The sequence below is a fragment of the Crocodylus siamensis genome, chromosome 6 (genome assembly GCF_052110815.1).
Source record: "Crocodylus siamensis isolate JL-2025a chromosome 6, ASM5211081v1, whole genome shotgun sequence".
NCBI classification, from domain to species: Eukaryota; Metazoa; Chordata; order Crocodylia; family Crocodylidae; genus Crocodylus; species Crocodylus siamensis.
The window spans coordinates 95,172,415-95,190,587 of NC_143400.1; the positions used below are offsets into that span (position 1 = coordinate 95,172,415).

General features: G+C 49.3%; 1 long non-coding RNA gene across 17 annotated transcripts; it reads left to right on the top strand.

The window, feature by feature from the left end:
- Window positions 1–137: 137 nt before the first annotated feature.
- On the top strand, window positions 138–17,500 carry LOC149863256 (uncharacterized). Of its 17 annotated transcripts, XR_016442970.1 has the most exons (5): window positions 138–469; window positions 899–1,011; window positions 2,082–12,844; window positions 13,704–13,967; window positions 15,923–17,499. It is a non-coding gene; the product is annotated as an uncharacterized LOC149863256 (long non-coding RNA). The 17 variants fall into 17 exon arrangements; XR_016442965.1 differs by having other exon boundaries at window positions 138–4,112; window positions 4,497–12,844; window positions 15,923–17,500; XR_016442967.1 differs by having other exon boundaries at window positions 138–2,245; window positions 3,981–12,844; window positions 15,923–17,500.
- The last annotated feature ends 673 nt before the right edge of the window (window positions 17,501–18,173 follow it).

Below are 18,173 nucleotides of genomic sequence, written 5' to 3' on the forward strand. Positions count from 1 at the left end.
GGGGCCGCCGCCCCCCCCGCCCGCGATGGACGCGCCCGCGCCCGGCCGTCACGTGGCGCCTGCCCCCCGTGACGTCGGCGCGCTCCAGTGGTGCAGGGCTCTGCCCCTGGAATTCTGAGAACTCATTCGCCAGGCGGTGACATAAGAGACCCCGGGGCGCGGCGGGCGGCTCCGCCGGAGCCCCGCGAGCCCGGCCGGGCCCGAGCACAAGCACACGCGTCCCAATCACCGAGGCACAGAGGCTTAGGACGTGCAGAGCGGGGCGGCGCGGGTCGGGGCTCTGTTGTGGCTGTCTCTGTCCCCCCCAGGCAGGAAAGGAGAGGCGAGGGGGGCAAGAACCCAGCAAAAAGGCCAGCAGCCAGCCAGCCAGCATACCAATAAAAATGCGGGAGGAAGAGAGGCAGATAAATCGCAGGCAGGCAGAAGGGAGCAAAGAACCGTTCAGAATTAGACTCGGCTCATACTCCTGGTTTGGTTTTTTTTTATTACTATTATTGTTGTTGTTATCATTTTTGGGTTTTGGTGCAAGTTTCTTGGTTAAAACAAAACAACAACCAACCCCCCCCCCCCCAGGATCCTGCGACACTGGAGTCTCTTTTTTGTGTGTGTGTTGTTGGTTTGTTTGGGCTTTTTTGCACAATCATCTTTTTCTTTTTTTTTTTTTTAATGTATGTATTTATATCTCTTGCTGGCTCTCATGCTTGAAGGGATTTGTTGCTGAGGAGGAAAGAAGCTGCTTTGTTTTTTTTCTTGATAGATCCGCTTTATTCCCCCCCCCCCTTTTTGGGGGCATTGCTTTTTAATGGGAGGAATGTACTTGCACTTGCGGGAAAACCCCCACGCTCGGAGGATTACATTTTCTTTTCTTTTCTTTTTTTTGCTCTTTCTCCCTTTCCAGGACTCTTTTTAAGTGGTGGGTTAATTCTTTGTAGCTGCTGTCTGGTTGCAAAGGACATGGGAAGGCGTCTGTCGTGCTCTAGCTGCGACGTACAGTATGTCTTATCTATGATGGTATGCAAAATAGATGTTTGATTTTCCTTGTAAGTGGGAGACTTTTGATTTTGAGTCGCCGGAGCCCATGTTTAGTTCTCAGCTCTTGGGAGGGAGCTGCAAAGGCCTGCTCTGGCCATTGGAGGAAGCTTCAGGCAGCAGGGAAAATGTAAAGACGGTCTTGCAAATAGATTTGCGGGTGTGTGTCAAGGGGAGGAGGGAGGGAGAGTGACAAAGTGTTATTCTAATGACCCTTTATGTAAATATCTGTGTTAAAAAAGCAAACGAATTGCATATTTACTTGTGCCGCGTATTCACTCAGGCCTGGCTCGGGTGGGTGTGTTTTAAAATATCTCAGCAGTTTTCTGTTTCAATTTGCATGTATTATTATTTTTCCCCACCGCCTGAATGTCCGGGGGGTAAGAGGATTTCAAATTCCTCTTCTGCCTGACAGAGAGGAAAGGGGTGGGGGGGTGGGGAAAGGCTTGTGCCTCTGATAGCATTTCAGGTTTATTCCAATTAATAGAAATTAGTTTACAAGAATCACCACCGCAGGGTCACTGTGCCCTAGCTCCGGCTAATCAAATTGCTTAAAGCGACTGATTAAATTACCAAGAATTCCAAGAAAACTGCAGCCTAAATGCAAAGTTATTGAACATTTCCTGAGGGTTGGGTTTTTTTTGGGTTTTTTGGGTTTTTTTTAATTTCTCAGCAAAGTGCCCAGGCTGAAATACTCAGCACTGTGTTAAAACAAAATAGGAGGAAAGCCTTGTAACCGATAGCCTGCATCTGTCATTAAAAATAGCCCAGTAAGGAGTAGGAATCAGGCTAAGATGATACTTGAGATGATGCAGACGAGCTTTAAAGACGTTTCCCTTTGTAGTTGGAAAGTAATATCTATAATTCAGAGTGAGCATAGCTTTTACTTATTAGACTCTAAGCTCTCGGGGACATAGAAAGCTTGTTTATCCACTTTAGCAATATTACTGGTGTCATAGAAGTGGACTCGGTAACAAATATAATACAATAAGTATAATGCCAAGCTCGCTTTTATTTTTTTATCGTGCCTTTATTAATTCATTTTTTTAAAGATCCCCTTCCTGCTCCCCCCCCCCTTCGCACAGCCTGAGTCTTCGACGGTGGCGGCTGAAGGCAATGTTTGCAGAAAGTTGGGAGGTGGAGAAGATTTTTTGGTCCGATTGATGATTTATCAGGACGGCTGTTAAAATTGGCACCTCGCGGAGCAGAGATCTTGGTATGCCTTTGCTCTGCCAAGTGTTAGGGTTGCATCAGAGTTTCCATTATAAACCCCCTGTTTACTGGGACTTATAAATCAGCCCTGAGCGTTCACTTTGGGCTGGGAGCTGGTGTTCAGGTGCCAAGCCTGGAAGCACCGGGTAGATTATATCCATTATTTTTTTCCCCCCTTGGGATGATCTTCCTCCTCTCTGTGCGATCCTGTGCTTTTCCATGCTTTCACTTCACCCTCACCCAGCTGCTATGCCTTGAACACGTGTTTCTTGTGCACCTAAACCTCTGCTCATCACCACTGGAGTTTCCTCTCCAGATACTGAACCGGGACTTCGGAGGCTGTGCAGGGAGTATCGTACCCAGCATAGGAAGGGCGATGTGAAGTTCTTGCAGCGCCTGCGTTGGCCGGGGAGGCACTGCAGAGTAAGACGAGGCCTTCCATGTCCTGGCTGTGCAAGCGATATGAAAAGCCCAGGCCGGGTTTCTAGTCGCAGCCTGCAAGAGGGCAAGAAAGTTGTGCTGCGGTAGAATAGGCTGCGTCGCTCCTTTTAGCTCAGAAACTGGCTTCGTTTTTAAAAGGAAAGTGCTCCTTGCAGTGCGATGGTCGACAGGGCAGAAAAACGCAGTGAATGTTGCCCTGCTTTGCACGTGCGTCTGCTCCCCAGCCTGGGCCCTCGCCTCCCTTTGCTCTCCATGTAGAGCCACCCTCGCTTGATCCTCCTCCAGGTCTGTGGCACATAGCAGCCCAAACTCTGCATCGACATATAGGAGTCAAGGTATGCGACAGGCCGGCACGGCTCCTTTGGCGGTGTCCTGGATCAATAAGAGCGAGGTTTGTAGAGGGCAGCAGATTGGGACCTTTGCATCTCCCACGGTCCTGAAGGTAGATCGAGATCATTAAGTCTAATAGCCCCGTCGGCACAGGGGATTCTGTTCTCCCCCCTGAAACAGATGTTCCTGCAGTTTAGACGATGTTACTTTTCAGTTATTTTTCTAAAAACAAAAGTTCTTTGGTTGTTTCAGTGATTCTTTTAAAAAAAAACAAACAAACCAAATTTGCTGTGCATTTCTGCCAGCGTAGGTAACGAGTGGGGGGTACTCGTCTGAGCTCTTAGCATCATCTCCACAGGGCTTGGTCAGACACTGTTCGAGGACGAGAACGAACCTTTCTTTCTACGGACTTGTTCAGTCCTTCGGGCTACGTCACCTGGGTGTTAAAGTCTTCGGGCCGGGTCTCGGATGAAGTCTAGGTAGCCAAAGGGCTCTGCATAATCCTCTGAGCAATACCGGTTTTAAATAAACCTCTGTTTAAAAATGATTATTTGTTACTTATTGTAATTAGCTCCTTCAGGAAGTCAGTGCTACTCATTCCCTAGATAGCCAGCTGGTGCCTAATAATGGCTTTATGTCTAATAAACGCATACATACAGAAATAAACAGCCCCCAGGACTTTTTTTTTTTTCTTTTTTTCTGAGTGGCAAGGGCAGAAAATTCACCTTTAAGAAAAGACGTTTCCTACATGACTCCTTACTCACAGCAGTTAAAGATGGATTATCAGCCAAGCCCTGTCTTTTTAAGAGCTTTGGGTTGGATCACAAATGTTATTTCAAGGCAGTTTTGTGCACGTAAACTTATATAATAAGGTGGGATTGCACATTGCTCAGGGACAGTATATTCCCTGGCTCGCTCGCGTTATCTTGTTTTCTCATCTAACCTACTTTTTTTTTTTTTTTTGTCAGAGGCTGGTGCTTTGCAGAAACCTGTTTTCAGTGCAATCTCTGAGCTCTTTTGTGGGTGTCTGATTTCTGTAACGCAGTTCGGTTTCCAGTATGAATGTAACGTGCAGAGAATATCATGACGCTGCTCTAGGTGTATGTGATCTTATCTACCTGACATTTAGTTTTTAACCGTCTATTCACTCGATTTGCATAAAATCACATGATCGCAACTTCATTTTTTTTTTTTTGCATCATCATAACAAAGCATTCGAGTTTACCACTTTGCATTTGCTTGCTGTCTGTGCTTGCGTGCCTGTTCCTCCTAGTTCGTCCCTCTTTTTGCACCTAGGCTAGAAGTTTGGAGGTAGATTATAAGCCTGCACTGGTGCCGGCCCGGAGCTAAGATCCTTAGTGAGCACAAGTGTCACGATTGAACTTCACAGAGCAAGCAGCCTCAACACCCCGCTTTCATCCCACGCTAGTTTTACTTGAGTCTCTTAAATATTTGAAAACTCTGTATTTTTTTTATTATTGCAGAGGGCAGGCCTCAGAACAGCCTTCCTGCTCCCAGAAGCTTTACCTTGCAACCAGCTTCCAGGAGCTAAATAAACCCCCCATTGCTGCTGCTTTTTCCTTTCGGGTCCTACAGAACGATATTTTCCCGTCGGTGCCAGGAGAAGAGGCAGCTGGGCTTGGAGCAGAACAAGGGAGGAAGACCCAAAGGCTTGTTAGCTCCAGTGAGGAAGGCGGGGCGGCGGGGGGGTATTGTTATGCTCATTATCGTTATTATTTTGAACTTTAATTGGAATGTTTGTGATCTGGCCGGGTCCTTACCTCCGGTGAAAGGGCTGGAAGTGGAAAAACTTGATTGGCATGCCGGGGCCTGGCTCTTATACCGCCCTCGGTACACCTGACCGCACTGAACCAGCTCTGAAGGCTGCCCGCCTCGTCTCACTCAGAGCCCAAGAATGTGCATGGGGACGGCACGGGTACTTTTCCATTCGTGGGCCCGCGGTGGAGATGGCTTCTGGTTTAAGTCCTCCCTCCTGCAGAAACCTGTTGACGGTGTGAGATGCCAACCAGCACCCCCCAGTCCCTGGGAGTCAGCCGCTGGGTGCACGCTGGAGAGGCTGCTCTTCCAGCTGGGAGAAGGGATGGATGGGGGCAAGGTGGGCGGACAGGTGGATCAGGGGCTGGGAATCTCCCTTGACTTTCAAACTGGAGGTGATATTCACTCAGGCCCCCAAATACAAGCAACGCTGGGGCGGCGTTACCGGTTTCACACGTGTAATACACCCACACACACGCACAGGTGCCCCTATATTTTCACATGTCAAGGTGGGAGGCACTTCAGATGGGATCATGAAGGTTTGGGATTGCTGTTTCCAATCCAAAGGATCGTCTCAGTGCTGTTGAAACACACACAGGATATTTTCAATGCCATCACTTAAGGACCCGGAACTGGGTCACATAACAGGGCTGGCTCACATCTGGCGACGGGATCATCACGCTGAGTGAAACAGAGATATTACAGACATGTTCTTATGCAATTGTCACTATTGACAAATCCACCTTCCCACCCTTACGGGGAGAGTGACGGTGAGAACTTCTGTCTGAAATGATTTTCTCAGCATAAGTGTGGGAGGAAGTTTGTTGCCACTTTTTTTTTTTCCTGCCTATCTGCCTGTCTGATCCTGCAAACACTTACTATCTGGCGTAATAAATATTATCTATATATACAGACTAATATGCAAGGCTTTTGATTGCTCTCCGCTCCGTGCCACTGAACATCACAAAGTTGGGCCCTATGTACGTGATCTTTGGGATGAAAAAAAAGGGATAAACTTCAGACCTAGGTTCTAGTAGGCATCCAGCCAATCGCAGATAATTCTCCTCCTCCCTTCTCCCCCTGCAATCAATTTTTAACCAATTACAGACCAAAGTCTGTGATTATGTATGTGCGTGTGAGACAAGTTTGTAGAAAAATGTAGTGGCTCACATGCAGCGAGAGAAGTTTGCAATGACCGTGTGCTATTGATCGTAACGGTGGTTCTTAAACTTTTTTTGGGGGGGTGTATACCTCTTTTGAGGCTAGTTAAATTAATTTGCCTGTGCCCTTCAGATTTTTCACGTGACGGATAGTAAAGAAGTAATATTTCATGTCCCCTCAGCCACACTGTTACCTTTCCGACCACCTAAGAAATACTGAAGAGCTGCTCTTCAAGATTTCTTCATCCTCCCTTTAGCTTATCCCTTTTCCTCCTTTTGCTTTCCTATGCCTTCCTCTCGCGTACGCTCTAGGAGATTAACACATACCCCTGGGAGCATTATGTACCCCTGCTGAAGAAATACAAGCTCCAACACCTTGAAATGCAAACGCAGATTTCATTCTCCCTATTCTATGCCTGCCCTCCTATTTATAAACTGTGTAAAGGTATCCTAAAAGACAGAAGAAATGCATAAATACTTAAAAGACAGACCTAGATACATCTGTATGTACCTACATGAATGCATGCATGCTTACACATACATAAATGTATTTTTGAACTTGGCCATTTGTTACATTCGAAAATATGAAATATGTGACTGGTGAGAGTTCAAAGCTCCTCACGTATTCAAGTGAGTGGTGCTAAAATTGGCTGTTTGGGTTTGTTTTTTTTTAAGCATGCATCTCAACTTCCACCTGATGAGGTTAAAAGAAAATACCAGAAACCTCAGTAACCCCAGAAGATGTATTCCCGATAAGAAAAATGCTGAGATGGTTCAAGTCTCTAATAACACATGGTGGCTTTGCCAGAAAAAGTGAATAAATCAAAGGCAGTCCTTAATTCAGATTCCTTATTAGCGTTCTTTTTCTCTCTTCCAGCTCTGCCCGAAACCTCACAGGTCCATGCTACTAAATGTCAGAAGTGGGAAACATTTTGATCCCAGAAGGAAAACTTTGGGAGTTAAAAGTTTAAGTCTGTTTCCTGCAGAAAAAAAGGGCCTGATTCTGAGCTTGTTGAAATAAAAAGGGAGACTCCCATTAAATGCCAGGGGCTTGGATGGGGCCCGGATTTCTTTTTTTAAACGTATTATTTTTCAGTTATTTTTTTATATAACTTGTTGGACATCTGTGCCGAGTTAACATTATCTGCCTTTCATTTCCTTCCTTCAAATAAAATATCGATGCTTAGTTTTTTACGTTCTTTTGAATCGTCAGAACAGTTTGGATTCACTAATTATTAAAGAATTTAGTTAGTTGATTGGAATAGATGAGTAACTGCAGGGGAAAGCATTTGTTGCCTTGTTTGCCTCTGGAAATTTTTTGGTTCTCTGCATTGCCTTTTAAAAGCAGAGAGGGTTATAGCAAACTGTATTTGAGAGTTTCTTTTTTGTATCTACCCGACCAGAAACTTTTTTAAATGTTATACTTATCATAACGGTGTTAATGTAGGCACTGATGGAGTTATCGATCATTTAAATCCAATATATCAATAGCAGCATCATGTAGCGACTGCCAATTTATGAGGAGGGGCTTTTGTTTCTTTTCCCACCTTTTGGAGGGGGTTTGGGGTTTTTTTTTTTCCCTTCAGTGTGTTTTCACTCTTAGTTTGAAGAATTGGATTTCCGCTTTGCTTTTCTCTTTCACGACCCCACCTAAAATGGCTAGGAGAATTTTAACTCTTTACTGAGATGAACAAGTCCAATGGGACTTCTCAAGTCTTAAGTCATTTAAAATAATAATGATAAAAGCTGCAGCCAGCAGTAATCAGTTAGATTTCAAGAGGAAGGGACAAAACAATCAGGACTCATGGTTGAAGTGATATCTTTTATTAGACCAACTAGATTTTTGCAAATATATATATATACACCCACACACACACACACATATATATTTGCAAGCTTTTAGGCACAAACACCCCAGTCGTTTGACCCCAGCACTCTTTCCTGCCATGGCAGGGGTCAGACTAGATGATCTGCTCAGGTCCCTTCCGACCCTAGAAACTATGAAACCCTTCTTCAGGCATTGGAGAAAAGGTTGTAAAAGTTCTCCTGGGTAGAAATGAAAGTTCGTATTTCATAGGAGAGTTGAAGGTGGCAAAATCCCCTGGTTGGAAAAGTTCATTTTATATGCTGATTATTCAATGGGGGGTTTATTCTCATCGAGTTCAGAGCACATCGAGTCTTCTCCGTCAGGGAGCTGGATATAGCATTGCCAACAGCTCCAGGAAATAATTCTGATTACTACCAACGTTAAGCTTTATGTCCGTGTGGCGCTATTTCTTAAAGACCAATACGTTTGAATTCCTCTAACAATCTGCCTTTAAAAAAGCTGGAAGCAGACCCCAAGCGCTTCTCATTTCCCTTTCTTTTGCAAATCTCTCTCTTTCTGTTCTTTGCCCTGTTTCCCATTTGCTCCTGCAGCCACAAGCAAAACAAGAACCTGACTTTTACCAAAAATCGAGCCCTTTCCCCCCTCCACCCCCACCCGCCTTTGCGATGACACTAAGACACTGGCTATTGGGATCAACAAGTTAATCTTTGCAGAGATTACAAAGGTACAAGTTGGCTGGCTGGGAAATGAATCATTAAACGCGCGCTGAAGTAGATGAGCGCAGAGGGTTTCAGTTAAAGCGGCATTCCTTCGAGACGTCTCTTGGCCGGCCTTGCGTGCGTTTCCCTCTTTCGAAGCGGCATCCACTGCAGAAGGGAAAGCATCTCGTCCCAGAGCGATGGAGGAGCCAGGCGTCTCCGCGGCCCCGTCCCGCAGCCATGCCCCGGGTCTCTGAGAGTCAGCAGTGGCTGATACAGGTCATGCCGGTGGGATCAGAACAGTGTGTGCTGGGAAAAGCAGTTCGTTTGGTCCCCGCAGCCTTGCCCCGCAGCCCTCCCGTGGGTCGTCGGTAACGACACGAGGCAGAACGAGGCCCCTGGCTTGTACCCTTGGCTCTTGCAGTCCCGTCCTGCCTATCGTACGGTGCTGGCTTTTTATAGCGCGTTTGATAAGCAGCCCCAGGGAGGAGGAACTCCTTGCCGAGCCCTTGCTGTTTCTCCTCGGGTTTGTGCGGGACCACGCTGCAGGCCTGCTCTCGCCTTCCCTGTGGGTGCTGAGCGGGTATCGCTCGCTGCAGCCTCTGCAGAGGGGTCCCAGCGGTGCACGGGTGCCCAGGGGCAGCTCCATCCCTGAGATCTCCCCTTCTTGCCCCATGGGCCCAGTCTCTGCGCTGGGGTTTGCTTTTTGCTGGCTTCAGGGAGCAGAGGTAAAGGCAGGAGAGAATGAGAGATGGGGGTCAGGTTAGCCAGCCCTGCTGCTGCTACAGGATTATTCTTTCTACAGGATTTGCTGGGGTTATCTGGAGTCTAAATATTTTGCTCATACCGAAGATATTCAGGTTGCATGGACAGTAGGTGCGGGGGGAGCTCCAGAGGGTTGGCCCATCCCCTTAGCAGGGTACCGAGGACTCATGCGATGCTGATTCAGATCCCTCTTCCACCCCAGGCTCTCTGCATGTCATTGGCCAAGTCATATGGCTCCAGACTTCAATGCCCCTTACAGGCCTGATTTCCATTAGCACCCAAATAAGATTGAGGATCTGTGCCTTGGACTGTTTGTTCTCCAATCCCCGATCCGCCAGGTGTGTGTCATTGCACCATCCTATGTCCCAGGGGTGTTGGGAGGAAAAAGGCATTAAAGGAGGTGAGATGTTCTGATAACTTGGTAATCAAGATTGCCAACATACCTGAGGCAGATGCAACCTGTGTCTTCCCATTAGGAAACTTCGAAGTTGTACCACCCTAAATAATTCCTCCTATACCGCAGGTGCTGATACCCTTCACGTGCTTCATCGCATCATGCAGTCCTCAAAAACGAAGATTGGAAGGGAGCTCAGGAGGTCACATCAGCTGAGGGTCAACCCCCTGCTCAAAGCATGACCAGCCCCAACTACATCATCCCAGCCAAGGGCCTTAAAAACCTCCAAGAATAGAGGTCGCACCACCTCTCCAGATAATCTTTCCAGTGCTTTACTATCCTCCTAGTGAGCAAGTTTTTCCTAATATCCAACCTCAACATCCCTTGCTGCAGCTTGAGCCCATTGCTCCTTCTGTCATCTGCGCCCACTGAGACCAGCCCAGCTCCAGCCTCTTTGCAGCCCCCCAGCAGGGAGGTGACGGCTGCTATTCAATCCCCCTCGGTCTTCTCTTCTGCAGACTCAGTCAGCCCATTTCCCTCAGCCTCTCCTCACCAGTCCTGTCCTCCAGCCCCACAACCATTTCCATTGCCCTCCGCTGGACTCTCTCCAATGTGTCCACACCCTTTCTGCAGTGGAGGCCCACAGCTGGACACAGGCCTCCAGATGTGGTTCGATGCACTGTAAGAGAAGGAACCAGAGTCCCATGAGAGGGAAGTTTATTTTAGGTTCTGGTCCCATCTGTTGAAATCTCCCACTAACATCAGCCTGCATCACGGGGGCGGCATGCCTTTGTTTCCTAGCTGGCGCTGGTGATGGTAGGGGAAGGAAGCAGGTTCATTTCCTGGGTTTGCTTAGGTATTGAGGGAACTCGTTATAAATGCAGGCATCAAATTAAAAAAGCAACCTGCCTACAACATAAGGAGACCCTGTCCCTGCAGAGCGGAGGGAAGAGGGAGGTCTGCACCTGCACCCTTGGCTGTTTTGGCAGGGGCTCGGAAATTGCACGGCTGGTGCTTTGCAAAACCACAGCTAGATGGAGAGGCAGAGACCAGGAGCCGATAACAGCTAGGGAGAAAGCTCCCAGATCCCAGGACAGTCTCTGCAGCTTCCAGGGAAGCTCTGACTTGGCTACTGGTGATCCATCATGAACCACAAGAAGCCCACGCACTTTTTGTGTCCATTCAAGGAATGACTCGATTCCTTTTTATTTTTGAGAATCAAGCCTCGCTGTTATACTTTGGGGATGTATTCTGGCAACTTTTGTTTTTGCAGACATGGGGTTACATGCATTTGATGTAAAAAATGGGGTCAAGGGCAGATGTTGGTGGCCAAACAGTGTATTAATTACTGTAATTATTAGTACTGTGATACTGTGCTCAGCAAAGTGCCTTTCATCTCCAAGGACTTCAGAAGGATGAATAAGCGGGTCCATGTGGCTCTGCAATGGGGTGTGTAATTTTATCCTTATCTCCATCTCGCAGAAGAGGAGACGGAGATACAGGGGGTGAAGAAACCTGGAGGTGGGACCCGGGCGGAAATGCAAGAATCCAGGTCTCCCAGCTCCCCATCCCGTGTTTCCTCCACTGAGCAACACCTCTCCCAGAAGAGGAGGGAGAAGGCCAAAGGGCGTCACTTGGGTGGATTCGTCCTGCATTGCACATGTTTTGCGTGATGCCGTGGTGTGTCATGGTGGAAGTGGGGCTCTGGTACTGCATGGTTTGCACAACCAGCGGCCTGATGAGAGCTCCCATGCTGTGGCTCTTCCTTGTCACTCCCCGTGGCTGGGTGAGGGCCTGGAGAGGCCAGCACGGTGCTGCCTCTTGGTCATCCTTAGAGAAGACAGGCAAATAAGGCCTGTTGGCTTCAGTGCCCATGGAAGTCCATGGGATTTTCCCACTGATGCTGAACTGGGACCCACAGCTGTAGTTTCCCAGTTCTGGTGCCTATAAGTCCATCCAGGCTGGAGTGGCTTTCTGAGATGGTTCCCATACACCGAGTGCTGCCTATGGAAGCAGCTACAGTAGATGGAGCCAGGGCAGAATCCATCCATCCGGCCGGCCGGCCATCCATCCATCCATCCATCCATCCATCCATCCATCCATCCATACATCCGTTTTCACCTAAAGCAAGGGCACAGGAAAAGACCCTGCTGCAGTGGGGCTTCTTCCTGGCTGGTGAGAAAGTTCAGCAACTTCCAGGCGCAGGGGACATCCGATGGACTTAGATCAGCATGAAACCTAGACGAGTTTGGGTTTTTTTGGCAAAAGGACCAGCTCCCTCGGCTAGCGCATCTTGTTGGCTTCGTTGACCTCCGTGGGCTACCCGTCCCATCAGCTGAGGGTCAGAAACCATGAGGAGGATCAATGAGGCCATGAATGATTTCCTTTATAAAAAGATTTGCCATTCTGCCATAACAAGGAGGTTTGGGAGCGTACGTCAGAGCCCGGGGCGCGTCCAGATGTAGGCACCGGACGTCACTATTATAGCCTGCTGGCAGTCTCTCGTCCGAGCCTCGACCCAGTGCAAGGATTCAGTCACATCAGTGTATTGCAGGAGCACAACTGACCCGATAATCCTTGGTTTATTAGTGGCCTGCAGTCTCCCCTGTTGTGCCAAGGATCTCCATGCTTGATTCTGTTTCCATCCCCGGTGCCACAAAGTCAAACGAACGTCTTCACGGGAATCGCAGCCATAAACTATATTTTCCTCCTCCACTAGCATCAGAGAGAGAGGCCTAATAGTTTCTCAGGTCCGCTGGGAACCGGTTAATGCTTTATTCCTCTGCACCAAGTGCAGCCAATAAAGAAGGAAAGGGGATATGGCAGTTTAATACAGCAGCTAATTTTGTGCCTGCCTCGCTGCCAGAAACTATTTGCATGTTGAGTGATGCCAGAAGAGCCAAGTTGATTAATTAGCCTTCTCTCCGGCAGGGAGAATTCAGCAGTGAAAGAGCACAGACGCCGGTCTTCTTGGGCACGCACAGCCCTGGTAGCAGGGCATCCCGGCGGGGGAGCGGGGCCAGTGGTTTGGCATCTGGCACCCCACTTCACAGATGCTGCTGCAGCTGCATTCAGCCCCGGCTGTAGAGGGAGGAGATGGGCCTACTTCTCTCTGCAGCATGAGGAAGTCGCCGCAGCTGGGAACGTGGGGGTCCTCTGCAAGCCTGGAGGATAAAGCGGGGTTTAGTAGTGACTGTGGACAGTTTCATGGGTGCGTCTACACGAGACACTGAACGCGCAGCAGCCTCATAACACTGCACAGCAGTGCGCTGGGCAAAACCCGTGCTAATACACTCGTGCACTGGAGCATTAGGCAGTAACTATCACTAAAAACCCACGTGCCAGTGCTACTGCACAGTACCATGAGTTGCTGCATGTTTAGCTAGGACTTCATTAAGCAAGTCCTAAATTAAACGCACAGTAACTACTGTGCATTAATGAAGGTGCAGCCGCTCTGACAGAGGGCTGGGCCGGGTGACTTTGGGTCCATAGATGTCCTGCTCTGCCCCGAGGTCACCCGTTCATATCTAGCTCAGGTGCGGAGCAAGCAGCAGGCCTTAAATGAGCCAGCGGCTGTCAGGTCGTCCTTGCGAGGTGAGCCTGGCAGGTGGGTAGGCGCATCGCTCTCCTCCTGCCACATAGCAGTACAAGACAAGGGGGCAGGAAGCTCTTTAAGGTGTGGGCAGTGTCAGCAATTGCTAGGTTTCCGGTGTCGGTAGGCAACGCCGGCCTGCAACATGGGGAACCTTGCACCAAGGAAGGCATGTCATCCCTTGGAAGGTGGGGGCACTGCGAAGGCCTGGAAAATGGGCACTGTGTGACCAGCGCGCGTGGCATTTCGCGGTATCTGTGTTGGCAGCAGAGAGGCACCTGGCCTGGGCATGCAAGCAGCCTCTCCTGGCTACCGACGCAGATGAAGAGTGCCGCATCGTGGCAGTGGGCTGCCAGGGTGGGACGTTGCCTTCGGTGCACGTGGGCATCCACCAAGCACTGTTGATCGAGTGCCTTTTGCTGGTGTGGAGTGGGGTTTTTTTTTTATTATTAATAATAAAAATCAAATATCTTTTTAGGCTCCTTGGCAGAAGTCCCGGCGAACTCCGTGGCTAGCGACTTGAGCTGGAAGGGACCTGCGTCCATTGGCGCGTGCAGACCCCAGGGCTTCGCCCGTGAGCCTTGCCTCCACCCTTGCTCTACAACCTCCACGGTCACCGATACAAGACTTACCTTTGAGGCCACCTAAATCCTGCTGCTTTCTCCAGTGCCAGGGGACGGCGCATCGGGGCTCTGTGCTCTGCCACTTGCTCCCCAGGCGTCCTTAGGCAAGTCATTTCGAGGTGAGCATTCGCAAGCTGCCTCTCATTTGGTTGCTGGCCTCGGCTGGCTAATGCGAAAGCCTCGGGGTGCTCAGCGCTTGTCCTGCCCCCCCGACTTCAGCTGGAGCTATGGGCGCTTGGGCCTTTGGCACCCCAGGCTGAGGTGGTGCTAATTGGGAGATGGTTTTGAAATTCCCCTTCCCCCTGCGTTTGCCTGTCAGCAAAATATGGGGAAGGGGCCCCCTAAATCCTTGCCTTACAGGGGGATGAGATTCCCCAGAGGCCTCGGATCTCTGTCGATGAGGGGAGCTCTCTGAGTGCGAAGGATTGCTGTTATAGCAATCCTCAACTGTGATTACCTTTTATTAGACAGATTAGTGGAAGAGCAGGGAGGAGGACCTGCTGGAAATGTTCTCTGCGAGGAGCTGTGGTCCTGGGTATGCATCACTGGAGGTGCTCAAGACAAGGCTGGAGAAGCACCGGTGGTCAGGGATGATGTAGAAAGAGCTGTGCCTTTGCTCTCCTGCTTTTGGGCTTTGCTGGTTACTACATGGGGCCAGGAAGGACTTTTCCCCCTCCTGTTGCTCCATGTGTCGGAGGGGGTGAGGGTCCCCTTCCCCCAAAGGCATCAGGTGCCGGGTGCAGCGCAGGCTGGGGATGGTGACCGATGCTCCTGCTGGGGCTTCAGCCCGGAGGTTCCTGGCTCAAGGGCTCTGCCCGGGGTCAGACCAATGCCGTAATTGGGGCCAGGGAGGGATTTTACCGTGGGTCAGATTGCTGTGGACTATGGGAGGTTTTGCCCTTCTGCAGTTCGGGGTGATATGACCCACTCACCAATGACCGCAGTGTCGCGACTGCAGGGCACCTCGGTGGGATGCTCTCCTGGGGCCTCTGCCTCTCAGGCGTCTCTGGGGCCAGGGAATTGAAATGTCTGCCGGCTCCTTTTGGGTGCAGTGCACAGAAAAGAGCACCACTGAGCCTGCTGCTCCTCGATACAGGCTATCTGTGGTGGTCTGAAGTCAGGCAGAAGTTGGGGCAAGGCAACACCAAGCCCCCAGACAGCAATGTCTTTCCCAGCCTGACACCCCAAGCCAGCAAAACCCTCAAGTGCCTGTTTAATTCCATCCGTATGCAGCAAAGTGCTTAAACAGGTGCTTATTTGTGAGCACATGCTTAAATCCTAATCAGGTCAACCAGTGCCGAAATGAAACAGGGACAGAGAGATACGGTTTCTTGCCTGAGCTATTAGAGCCGTCTGAAAGTCAGGGGTTCAAAAAGGCAAATGATCTCACGCCAACACCAGCTGGACATGCATGGAAGAGGGGAGATATTCCAGTTGGCATGACGGAGCAGATGCCCCTAGTGCCTTTCAAAATAAAATAGTTGTACAAATCATAGGCTGCTCCCACTAGCATCTCATGCCAGACCGGGCTGCGGCTGCAGCAGGAGCATGGAGCGTGCTGTGAAATACCACTAGACATTTTGGGGAAGAAAAGGAAAAGCCAGCTCAAATACAAATGAAGGTCAAATTTCAGAACGCCAAGATGAAACCTTGCAGTTTTGCAAAATAAAAAAGGAAAATCAATCTCCCCCTATTTCCCCAGGAGTATTTTTAATGCGAGTTCACCAAACGTTTAGCTTCTTTCAAAGGATTTTTATTTTTTTTGCTGGGGGAGGGAACTGTCTGGATACGCTTTTTCCAGCCGGTAAGATGCCCTTGGTGTCCCTTCAGTGCTGCAATGAAGAAAGCATGCACTGAGCTCTTCAGAGACTGCGTGAGGATGTCCCAGATTGGGTCCGAGCTGGGAAGACAGCACCTGCGCTCTCTGGAAGGGGAAAGAGATGAGGCCTTCAGAATCATTGCAGAATGATATTGTGCACGGTGCAAAGTTGCCCAAACTTTTGGGTGATGTATGATGTATACAAGGATATATGTTTTACAGCGTATAATGTAGAACATGCTGTCCACTTTTCAGGGAGGGATTTTTTCCTGCTGCCTTGAAGAGGATGCATCCCATTGCTCTGGCCAAATCAGCCAGGTCGGAGGCAGCGCGCGGCTCTTCCGGAGAGGTTTGCCACAGAGACGAGCTCAGCCTGCGGGTGCACAGATTCTCCTGCCAGTCATTTCATGGGATCGGGGATCATCCCCCACCTCTTAGGGGAAGAACGTCTTGATTGTAGAAGAAACCGCCACAGCCTCCATGGCACGAGCACGGGGACCGCTCGGGTGGCAGGAAACATTAACCGTTTCTGATCGAATTTGAACTCAGTGCCGTGTGTTTTTTGTCTCCCTCTAGCTCTTTACTTAGGGTACAAGCTAATATTCATCACTGTAGCATTTGCCCTCCTGGCTTTCCATGGGATCAGGCAGCAGCCTGGAGATCACCCTGTGCTAATTCCTGATTGTGCTGCAGCCAGCATCTTGCACCGCTGCTGCACTTGACAGCAAAGAAGAACATCTGGCCAGACAGTAAATGAGCTACTTTGCAAACATTTTTGCAGTGCATTCAGGGCCCCAAACCTGTAAAGACTTGTGCACCTGCTCAGCGGCAGGAGCATGTCTTATCCCATGGGCTGGGTACATTATTTTATTTATTCGTGCTCCTTTCTGTGGCACTCCTCGCTGGTTAATCTCTGCACCTTATAAGCATTAATGAATAGTTCTCAGGGCCTGGCATTGTTGGGGCTAGTGATAAAACTTTTTTTTAAAAAAGCGCTGAGCTTGCAGATTTAGCTTTTCTCGTAATATTTCTTTTTTTAATGCTTTGAAAAAAAAAAGCAGGAAGTCCAGATTTCCCAAACGTCTCCTTTAGTGGTGGCAAGCTGTGCTGTCTTCAGGGGGTGATGCTGCTCCCTTCTCACTGGGGACTCATGCTTATGGGGCTGATAGACACCAGGAAAATCCTCTAAGGTCTCCCCCCTCCCTGAAGGGTTAAAACAAGCAGTTGTGGGATGGGCTGCCAGGTTGCTGTTCAGGAAGAGCCACTTCCTTTGAATTAATTAAGTAAAAAATCAGGCCAGAGACATCACACCTGAAGTGTACCCGTATGTTGTAGGCGCCAAGTTGCTGAAGCCGCCTGTGCTCTTCCTAATAAAGCTTCGTCTTTGTCCCCCACCCTTCCCCTTATTTCTAACACTCGGGGTTGTCACCGTCACATATTTGATGGGCAGCATTGCTGACGAGCGCTGGATCTGCCACGTAAGCATGGGTGGGCCTCGTGAAACGCCCTTCATGGTTTTCCCCAAGCTCCCTGTCCATTGGGAGTTGCCCCCATATTCCTGTTTTCTAAGTCACTTCTTTCTCCGTGTGCAGATCCATCCTACCAATAGCGCTGGGAAAAATTTACATTATAACACTGGCTTTTGAGCAAACCAAAAAACCAGAAAAAAAAGTGTTTTCATGCTGATATTTCTGTGGGAAATGCATCTTTTTTGGGTGGGGGAGGTTTCCAGCAATGGCAAATTGAGGAATGTCAGCTTAACACTGGCTTTTGAGCAAACCAAAAAAACCCCAAAAAAAGTGTTTTCATGCTGATATTTCTGTGGGAAATGCACCTTTTTTTGGGGGGGGGGGAAGGGCGGGGGGGAGGTTTCCAGCAATGGCAAATTGAGGAATGTCAGCTCTTTTTGGGGGCTGAAAACAGCGTCCCTGGAGACGGTCACCTCCCTGCAGGCGAGAGGCATGGATCCTCGTGGGGGTCATTCATCTTCCACTGGGAGGGAGATGAGCTTTTGGGTGCCAAGTCACCTAACTACAGGTGCCCCTCATCCACCTTGCTGGATACCGTTTTACAAGCGAGACGTTTTCCAACCGTTTGGGTTTGCAACCAGCCCGTCAAAAGAAAACCAAATGACAAGAGCATGAAATCGTTGCATTTCTTCCTGATGAAAAGCCCTGTTTCCTGGCTTCCTTTGCCAGCCCTCGCCCTCTCACTACAGTAGCTGGAAGGAGTAAGGATGGGGCCTGAACAGAGTAAACACGTGATCTTCTGGCCGTGCTGTTCCTTGGGTCTCTTTGCCTCCTAGCTGTTTATTTCTTTCTCTTGCTGCTCCTCCCTACTCGTCCAGCCTCATCTCCCTCTCGATAACTAATCATTGGGACCTGGTTTCAACTGGCGTTTCTCGTGTCCACGAGACCGCTTATACCTTTATGCGTGAGGTCTAATGTGCAGTGTGCAAGCGCCTCAGGGCAGAGACCGTGGGCACGGTTGTCCAGTGCCCCTCCAC